Source organism: Carassius gibelio, chromosome A4, assembly GCF_023724105.1.
Source record: "Carassius gibelio isolate Cgi1373 ecotype wild population from Czech Republic chromosome A4, carGib1.2-hapl.c, whole genome shotgun sequence".
Taxonomy (NCBI): domain Eukaryota; kingdom Metazoa; phylum Chordata; class Actinopteri; order Cypriniformes; family Cyprinidae; genus Carassius; species Carassius gibelio.
Genome location: NC_068374.1, coordinates 10,383,268 through 10,394,677, shown reverse-complemented (window position 1 = coordinate 10,394,677; position 11,410 = coordinate 10,383,268).

Sequence of the window (11,410 nt, the reverse complement as noted above, 5' to 3'; positions counted from 1 at the left end):
GTCCTGAAGGAGTATGAGAAGTTTCAAAACAGCGCCACCTAGTGGTGATCTTCTATTTTTAAATGCTTATAACTTTGGGTGTGGTTGACTTATTTTCACGAGACTCATCAAATTGGACTCCTGAAACCTTACCGAGTCCTATGATACCAAACATGCTAGGTTTTGCCTTTCGGTTTGTGTAGCGTTGTGATTTAGCGCTTAAAAAACATTTGGCTATATCTTCGAAACCGCTTGTCTGATCGAGACGAAACCACCGTCAGAAGTTCGGAAACATAGGTCGATAGCTAAACGTCAATGCCCAAATGCCAAAATATTGATAGTAAGGGGTAGTAATATTCAATCAAAGTCAAGAGTCAGTCATTTTTTACGTGCTTTTTCATATAAATGTCTATAACTCTGAAGAGAATTGAGATATTTTCACCAAAATTGACACACATATGTATGGGCTCACTCTGAGCACACATAAAAAAAATGGTGGGACTGAGCCTCTTGGTGGCGCTATAATAGAACAAAACATGAAATTCTTATTGACTTCAATACAGTTTTGTGAAATAAAATGCTATACTAAACAAATGCATTGGTGTAATATTACGAAACTCAGAATGTGCAAACAACACCATCCCCTGAAGGTATTCAAAATATTTTGAAACAGCGCCACCTAGTGGTCAAAAGTTATAACTCAATTTACGTAAAGGCTAATAACTTTTGAATAAATCTGGCTATTGACATGACGCTGGTCTTTGTAGATTCCTTGGGTCAAGTCGAGAACATAGATACAAAGTTTTCCTTATTTGGCTGAACTTCCTGTCCGCCATTTTGATTAATGTTGAAAACCTACTTTTTCGAACTCCTCCTAGACCGTTTGTCAGATTTTCACCAAATTTGACGTGGCTCATCTTCAGAACATGCTGGCAAAAAGTTATGGATTTCGTGTCGACATACGAAACGGTTCTCATTTAGCGCATCAACAAATCTGCTTGAAGGGTGCCAAAATGCATTTGAGGCTGTATCTCTGCAAAGCTTTGACATATTTGCACCAAACTTTGTATGTGTCATCGACACCTCACACTGACCGTTCCAAACTAATTTGGTAACAGCACCACCTATTGGTTACACGTGATAAGCCAATAAATCCTATTACTAGTTGTTGTGTTGATTATTTTCAAGCCATTTTGCCTAAAATAATCTTAAAACTGTCTTAATTACTCATTCCTGCCATTCGTCTGAAGCTTGCTTCTGTAGTGCTTGGCCCCGTTATTGCTGCTTGCAGCTATATTTATTATTATTATTCTTCCGACTGGGCGTCTATGGCAGCCCATAGAACCGAATGCGGGAAAGTTGTAATGGTTTGACATTCTGATAGAGGACAGTGCCAACATTAAGTACACCAATTTTGGTGTGTCTAAGTCAATCCCTCTAGCGCCACCAACTGTCCAAAATTTCACTTTAATTTTGTTAATAACTTTTTAACCCTAAGGCCAATCAACGAAATTCTTTTTTCCTCTAATTTCTGAGCTCATGCCGATTCGATTGCACCCTACGAAGTCATTTGCGTCATAGAAATATGACCGCCATTTTGAATTTCTTTAAAAACCTACTTTTTCGAACTCGTCCTAGACGGTATGTCCGATTCACACGAAAATTGAACCATATCATCCTCAGGCAGTGCTGACCAAAAGTTATGCAAATCAAATTGATTCGTCAAACCGTTTTCGATAAACGCTCTAACAAATTTTATGTAGTGCTTACAAAAACAGTCGTAAGGCTGTATCTCGGCAACGACTTATCCTATTCAGACCAAACTTGGTACATGTCATAACAAGCATGACCTGAGGCAACATGCTGTGATTGGGCGCAGCGCCACCTACTGATCCGGAGATATGAAAAACTGCTATTTTTGCTTATAACTTCTGAACAGTTTGTCCAAAAATCATAACATTGGTCTTGTTAGATTCAGGGCAACATGCCGAGTCGACTGATATCCAATTTGACCATTTCGGCCATTTTGACTGTCGGCCATTTTGAATTTTGTGCTAAAATGCTGTATTTTAAGAACGCATCAGCAGATTGTTACGAAACTTGGTATGGTTCATCAGCACAATGTCCTGAAGGAGCGTGAGAAGTTTCAAAACAGCGCCACCTAGTGGTGATCTTCTTTTTTTAAATGCTTATAACTTTGGGTGTGGTTGACTTATTTTCACGAGACTCATCAAATTGGACTCCTGAAACCTTACCGAGTCCTATGATACCAAACATGCTAGGTTTTGCCTTTCGGTTTGTGTAGCGTTGTGATTTAGCGCTTAAAAAACATTTGGCTATATCTTCGAAACCGCTTGTCTGATCGAGACGAAACCACCGTCAGAAGTTCGGAAACATAGGTCGATAGCTATACACCAATGCCTAAATGCCAAAATATTGATAGTAAGGGGTAGTAATATTCAATCAAAGTCAAGAGTCAGTCATTTTTTACGTGCTTTTTCATATAAATGTCTATAACTCTGAAGTGAATTGAGATATTTTCACCAAAATTGACACACATATGTATGGGCTCACTCTGAGCACACATAAAAAAAATGGTGGGACTGAGCCTCTTGGTGGCGCTATAATAGAACAAAACATGAAATTCCCATTGACTTCAATACAGTTTTGTGAAATAAAATGCTATACTAAACAAATGCATTGGTGTAATATTACGAAACTCAGAATGTGCCAACAACACCATCCCCTGAAGGTATTCAAAATATTTTGAAACAGCGCCACCTAGTGGTCAAAAGTTATAACTCAATTTACGTAAAGGCTTATAACTTTTGAATAAATCTGGCTATTGACATGACGCTGGTCTTTGTAGATTCCTTGGGTCAAGTCGAGAACATAGATACAAAGTTTTCCTTATTTGGCTGAACTTCCTGTCCGCCATTTTGATTAATGTTGAAAACCTACTTTTTCGAACTCCTCCTAGACCGTTTGTCAGATTTTCACCAAATTTGACGTGGCTCATCTTCAGAACATGCTGGCAAAAAGTTATGGATTTCGTGTCGACATACGAAACCGTTCTCATTTAGCGCATCAACAAATCTGCTTGAAGGGTGCCAAAATGCATTTGAGGCTGTATCTCTGCAAAGCTTTGACATATTTGCACCAAACTTTGTATGTGTCATCGACACCTCACACTGACCGTTCCAAACTAATTTGGTAACAGCACCACCTATTGGTTACACGTGATAAGCCAATAAATCCTATTACTAGTTGTTGTGTTGATTGTTTTCAAGCCATTTTGCCTAAAATAATCTTAAAACTGTCTTAATTACTCATTCCTGCCGTTCGTCTGAAGCTTGCTTCTGTAGTGCTTGGCCCCGTTATTGCTGCTTGCAGCTATATTTAGGGGCCAAGCACCGAAGGTGCGAAGGCACCTATTGTGTTTGTTGGCGTTATTATTATTAGGGGCCAAGCACCGAAGGTGCGAAGGCACCTATTGTGTTTGTTGGCGTTATTATTCTTCCTCTTCTTCCACCCCAAGTCTATGGTAGCCCATAGAACCGATTGCGGGAAAGTTGTATAATTTGGCACACTAATAGAGGACTGTCTGAACATTAACCGTAGCAAATTTGAAGTCTCTAACTCAAACTCTCTAGCGCCACCAATTGTCTAAACTTTCAAAAACTTGATGCTAATAACTCTTGAACCGTAAGCCACAAAATGAAAATTCTTTTTTCCTGTGATTCCTTGGCTCATGCCGAGTCGAATGGACACCAAAATTCAAAAATCGCAAGGCTTAGTTTTTTCGCTATCGTCAATTGTTCGTAAAACCTACTTTTTCGAACTCGTCCTAGGCCGTTGCACCGATTGTCACAAAAATTGAATCAGATAATCTTCAGACCATGCTGGCAAAAAGTTATGGAATTCAAGTTGATTTCTCAAACCGTTTCCGAATAGCTCATGAACGAATTCTTCGAAAAGCACGCAAACGTGAACGTGAGAATATATCTCCGCAACGGTTTGGCCTATTGAGACCAATCTTGGTGGGTCTTATAACAACCATTCCCTGGGACTACCTGCAGTGTTTCGGCGCTGTGCCCCCTAGTGGTCAGGAGATATGAAAAATGCATGTTTTTGCTCATAACTTCTGAACGGTTTTGCCAAAAATCACAAAAGTGGTGTCTTTAGATTCAGTGCATCATTCCGAGTCGAATGATACCGAATTTTCCCAATTCGGCCATTTTAGGCATCGGCCATTTTGGATTTAGTTGTAAATTGCTGTATCTTAAGAATGAAGTTCCGTATCGTTTCGCAAATAATTACAAAAATGTCCGGCTCCATGCCCTGAATGTACACAAAAAAATTGGGGGCAGCGCCACCTTGTGGTCAATAGTTATAACGATTTTTTCGAAAAATGCTAATAACTTTTGCATACATTAGCCTATTGTAACAAAGCTGATGTTGATAGATTCCTTCGGTCATGCCGAGAACACCGATACCCCATTTGTCAATTTTGGCAAAATTTCCTGTCCGCCATTTTGATTCATGTTGAAAACTTACTTTTTCGAACTCCTCCTAGACCGTTGCTCAGATTTTCACCAAATTTGATTTGGATCTTCTTCAGACCATGCTGGCAAAAAGTTATGGAATTTGTATCGATACACGTAACCGTTTTCAATTAGCGTACCAACGAATTTGCTGGAAAGATGCCAAACTGCATCTGAGGCTGTATCTCTGCAAAGGTTGGAGATATTTACACAAAACTTAATATGTGACATTGTCACATCACATTGACCACGCCACATCATTTTGGTCACAGCGCCACCTATTGGTCAAGAGTAATAAACCAATCAATAACCGCTAATTATTACATTTCCAATAATGCTAATAACTTTTGATTGCATTAGCCTATTATCATGAAACATGTCTCAAAATGTTCCTTGGGACATGCCGACAACATACATACCAATTATGTCATATTAAGCAAAACTTCCTGTCCGCCATTTTGATTCATGTTGAAAACCTTTTTTTTTAAACTCATCCTCAACCGTTTGTCTGATTTTCACCAAAATTGAATCAGATCATCTTCAGACCGTGCTGACAAAAAGTTATGGATTTCGTGTCAATAGACGAAACCGTTTTTGTACAGCGCTGCTTCAGATGTCAGGCATCTTCACAAAATGAGTCTGAGGCTATATCTCTGCAAAGCCCATTAGTGGTCTTCCAGTGACATCTAGTGGTCGTAAATGCAATTTATCATACAACACTGTCTCTTTAACCTTTATAACTGTTATATGTTGTCTTAATTTCATTCCAAAGAAGCATACGCAATTTATGTATAATTTCACAGTCTAGATAATAGTACTGCACTGATTTTAAATAACCTAGATATGGCTGACAGTAAAAGAATAGAACAGAATTACAGACACACACACCAACATGAAATGTTTAAACTAGTATATTAATACTCAATAAGCATGCTTAAACCCACACACAGATGCACACATTTTGTTATATATATAGATAATTAAAATAAATGATGGGTGATAAAACCTATTGCAAGTCTTCTGTTTTTATGGGCTTCTATGTCATTTTTCAGGTTTCATTGCAATCATAATCTGGCATAATTATAAACATTAGATATATCTGTATGAATAAATTGGTAAACTTTGACTCAATGTGATCTGAAATGCTTGAACAGTAATATTAAATAATAGTAATATACATTTTTTCTAGATGAATCCCTCAACAAGCCCATAAACTGTAATGTTTTAGTCTTTAGTGAGCTCATTAGTGGTCTTCCGGTGACATCTAGTGGTTATAATTGCAATTTTTTATTCAACACTGGGTTTTGAAGCTTTATAAATATTACAGTGTTCTTTTTTACCTAGTCTCTGTTAAATTTTGCATGATTGTTTAGAAAAAATACAGATCTAATGCATGTGTGATTATATTACCCCTTTTTTTGCAGTTTAATGCCATTCACAACAGAAATCTTTAGTTTTTTAGGCCTGTTTAAATGTTATCTAACCAAAGGACAAAATACAACATATTTTTTCAAAGTTATTGATCTAGAGAGTCCTGAGAATATTACTGCAGTGGTTTGATCAAGACTGAACAAAAAACCAGGTGACCCAAAACATTCAAATTCGTGGACCAATTTTATGAAAAAGGCTATAACTCGGGAACAAAATGAGATATCTTCACCAAACTCAGAACTCATATGCATGAACAAAAACTTTAGTCAAATTATTTTTTTTCCATATCTGCCACTTGGTGGCGCTACAGGATGAAAAAAAAACTAAAATGGCTATAACTAAGCAACCGTTGATCCAATCAACTTGAAAATTGGTATGGCCCAATGTGGCATAAGTGTCTATGAGGAATTTCACTTATCTTAAAAAACATGGCCGCCATTGGCCAAACAACTTTAAGCACCTATTTGACAAGGTTAATGGAAGTCGATCGGAACGAAACTCGGTGGGCATGTTCGACTCATTGCCCTAAAGGTCTGTAAGTATTTTGAAAGAAATTGCCCACAGCATTGTCACCTCCCACAGAACACAACAAAGCGATTTGATTACAGCGCCACCTATTTTCCAAAAATGAAAATGCATCATTTTACTGGAGTTTTACTGGCTGTTTCAATTACACTCTTCCAATAATTGCTTTTCTTACTCGTTGCATTTGGTCTGATGCTCCATGCCATGCTTAGCTCCTCGCTGTGGAACTTTTATTAACGATTTTCAGCCATTTCAATTACAATCATGCAATTATTAATTTCATTATTCATTGTTGCATTTGGTCTGATGCTACATATGCTTAGCTCCTGATGTTGCCGCTGGAATGCTTGGCCCCGTGATTGCTGCTTGCAGCTATATTTATTCTTCCTCTTCTTCCACCCCAAGTCTATGGTAGCCCATAGAACCGATTGCGGGAAAGTTGTATAATTTGGCACACTAATAGAGGACTGTCTGAACATTAACCGTAGCAAATTTGAAGTCTCTAACTCAAACTCTCTAGCGCCACCAATTGTCTAAACTTTCAAAAACTTGATGCTAATAACTCTTGAACCGTAAGCCACAAAATGAAAATTCTTTTTTCCTGTGATTCCTTGGCTCATGCCGAGTCGAATGGACACCGAAATTCAAAAATCGCAAGGTTTAGTTTTTTCGCTATCGTCAATTGTTCGTAAAACCTACTTTTTCGAACTCGTCCTAGGCCGTTGCACCGATTGTCACGAAAATTGAATCAGATAATCTTCAGACCATGCTGGCAAAAAGTTATGGAATTCAAGTTGATTTCTCAAACCGTTTCCGAATAGCTCATGAACGAATTCTTCGAAAAGCACGCAAACGTGAACGTGAGGCTATATCTCCGCAACGGTTTGGCCTATTGAAACCAATCTTGGTGGGTCTTATAACAACCATTCTCTGGGACTACCTGCAGTGTTTCGGCGCTGTGCCCCCTAGTGGTCAGGAGATATGAAAAATGTATGTTTTTGCTCATAACTTCTGTACGGTTTTGCCAAAAATCACAAAAGTGGTGTCTTTAGATTCAGTGCATCATTCCGAGTCGAATGATACCGAATTTTCCCAATTCGGCCATTTTGGGCGTCGGCCATTTTGAATTTAGTTGTAAATTGCTGTATCTTAAGAATGAAGTTCCGTATCGTTTCGCAAATAATTACAAAAATGTCCGGCTCCATGCCCTGAATGTACACAAAAAAATTGGGGGCAGCGCCACCTTGTGGTCAATAGTTATAACGATTTTTCGAAAAATGCTAATAACTTTTGCATACATTAGCCTATTGTAACAAAGCTGATGTTGATAGATTCCTTGGGTCATGCCGAGAACACTGATACCCCATTTGTCAATTTTGGCAAAATTTCCTGTCCGCCATTTTGATTCATGTTGAAAACCTACTTTTTCGAACTCCTCCTAGACCGTTGCTCAGATTTTCACCAAATTTGATTTGGATCATCTTCAGACCATGCTGGCAAAAAGTTATGGAATTTGTGTCGATACACGTAACCGTTTTCAATTAGCGTACCAACAAATTTGCTGGAAAGATGCCAAACTGCATCTGAGGCTGTATCTCTGCAAAGGTTGGAGATATTTACACAAAACTTAATATGTGACATTGTCACATCACATTGACCACGCCACATCATTTTGGTCACAGCGCCACCTATTGGTCAAGAGTAATAAACCAATCAATAACCGCTAATTATTACATTTCCAATAATGCTAATAACTTTTGATTGCATTAGCCTATTATCATGAAACATGTCTCAAAATGTTCCTTGGGACATGCCGACAACATACATACCAATTATGTCATATTAAGCAAAACTTCCTGTCCGCCATTTTGATTCATGTTGAAAACCTTTTTTTTTAAACTCATCCTCAACCGTTTGTCTGATTTTCACCAAAATTGAATCAGATCATCTTCAGACCGTGCTGACAAAAAGTTATGGATTTCGTGTCAATAGACGAAACCGTTTTTGTACAGCGCTGCTTCAGATGTCAGGCATCTTCACAAAATGAGTCTGAGGCTATATCTCTGCAAAGCTTTGTTGTAATTAAGCCAAACTTGTGTGTGCCATTGTCTAACATGGAGAATAGGCTCACAGACACTCACACACAGAAATGAAATGGTTCAACTATTATATGAATAATCAATAAGCATGATTACACACACACACACACACACAGAGAGAGAGAAGTACATGCCCACACATTTTGTTGTATGTAGATATTTGAAATAAATTATAGGTGACACACAACTCACAGAAAGACTTCTTTTCTTACATTTCTATGTCAGGTTTCATTGCATTCATATTCTGACATAATAGTAAACATTTGATATACATGTATGAATAAATTGTTGAACTTTCACTCAATGTGATCTTAAATGCTTGAACAGTAATATTAAATAATAGTAATATATATTTTTCTAGATGAATCAATCATCGAGACAATGAACTGTAATGTTTTAGTCTTTAGTGAGCCCATTAGTGGTCTTCCAGTGACATCTAGTGGTCGTAAATGCAATTTATCATACAACACTGTCTCTTTAACCTTTATAACTGTTATATGTTGTCTTAATTTCATTCCAAAGAAGCATACGCAATTTATGTATAATTTCACAGTCTAGATAATAGTACTGCACTGATTTTAAATAACCTAGATATGGCTGACAGTAAAAGAATAGAACAGAATTACAGACACACACAAACATGAAATGTTTAAACTACTATATTAATACTCAATAAGCATGCTTAAACCCACACACAGATGCACACATTTTGTTATATATATAGATAATTAAAATAAATGATGGGTGATAAAACCTATTGCAAGTCTTCTGTTTTTATGGGCTTTCTATGTCATTTTTCAGGTTTCATTGCAATCATAATCTGGCATAATTATAAACATTAGATACATCTGTATGAATAAATTGGTAAACTTTGACTCAATGTGATCTGAAATGCTTGAACAGTAATATTAAATAATAGTAATATACATTTTTTCTAGATGAATCCCTCAACAAGCCCATAAACTGTAATGTTTTAGTCTTTAGTGAGCTCATTAGTGGTCTTCCGGTGACATCTAGTGGTTATAATTGCAATTTTTTATTCAACACTGGGTTTTGAAGCTTTATAAATATTACAGTGTTCTTTTTTACCTAATCTATGTTAAATTTTGCATGATTGTTTAGAAAAAATACAGATCTAATGCATGTGTGATTATATTACCCCTTTTTATTTTGCAGTTTAATGCCATTCACAACAGAAATCTTTTGTTTTTTAGGCCTGTTTAAATGTTATCTAACCAAAGGACAAAATACAACATATTTTTTCAAAGTTATTGATCAAGAGAGTCCTGAGAATATTACTGCAGTGGTTTGATCAAGACTGAACAAAAAAACCAGGTGACCCAAAACATTCAAATTCGTGGACCAATTTTATGAAAAAGGCTATAACTCGGGAACAAAATGAGATATCTTCACCAAACTCAGAACTTATATGCATGAACAATAACTATAGTCAAATTATTATTTTTTCCATATCTGCCACTTGGTGGCGCTACAGGATGAAAAAAAAACTAAAATGGCTATAACTAAGCAACCGCTGATCCAATCAACTTGAAAATTGGTATGGCCCAATGTTGCACAAGTGTCTATGAGGAATTTCACTTATCTTAAAAAACATGGCCGCCATTGGCCAAACAACTTTAAGCACCTATTTGACAAGGTTAATGGAAGTCGATCGGAACGAAACTTGGTGGGCATGTTCGACTCATTGCCCTAAAGGTCTGTAAGTATTTTGAAAGAAATTGCCCACAACATTGTCACCTCCCACAGAACAAAACAAAGCGATTTGATTACAGCGCCAACTATTTTCCAAAAATGATAATGCATCATTTTACTGGAGTTTTACTGGCTGTTTCGATTACACTCTTCCAATAATTGCTTTTCTTACTCGTTGCATTTGGTCTGATGCTCCATGCCATGCTTAGCTCCTCGCTGTGGAACTTTTATTAACGATTTTCAGCCATTTCAATTACAATCATGCAATTATTAATTTCATTATTCATTGTTGCATTTGGTCTGATGCTACATATGCTTAGCTCCTGATGTTGCCGCTGGAATGCTTGGCCCCGTGATTGCTGCTTGCAGCTATATTTAGGGGCCAAGCACCGAAGGTGCGAAGGCACCTATTGTGTTTGTTGGCGTTATTAGGGGCCAAGCACCGAAGGTGCGTAGGCACCTATTGTTTCCGTTGGCGTTATTATTATTCTGCTTCTTCTTCTTCTTCTTCTTCTTCCGCCGCAAGTCTATGGCAGCCCTTAGAACCGATTGCGGGAAAGTTGTATAATTTGGCACACTGATAGAGGACAGTCCCAACATTAACTATAGCAAATTTGAAGTCTCTATCTCCTACTCTCTAGCGCCACCACTTGTCCAAACTTTCAATGTTTGTATGCTAATAACTTTTGAACCGTAAGCCAGAAAATGGAAATTCTTTTTTCCTCTGAATCCTTGGCTCATGCCAAGTCGAATGAAGCCCAAAATTCAAAAATCGCAAGGTTTAGTTTTTTCGCTATTTTCAATTATTCGAAAAACCTACTTTTTCGAACTCGTCCTAGACGGTTAGTCCGATTGCCACGAAAATTGGCTCAGATGATCTTCAGACCATGCTGGCAAAAAGTTATGGAATTCAAGTTGATTCGTCCAACTGTTGTCGAATGACACGTAAACAAATTTGAAGAAAAGCACGCAAACTTGCACGTGAGGCTATATCCCGGCAACGGTTTGTCATATTGAGACCAAACTTGGCGTGTGTTATAACAAGCATGAACTGAGACTACCTGCAGTGTTTCGACACAGCGCCACCTAGTGGTCAGGAGATATGAAAAATGCATATTT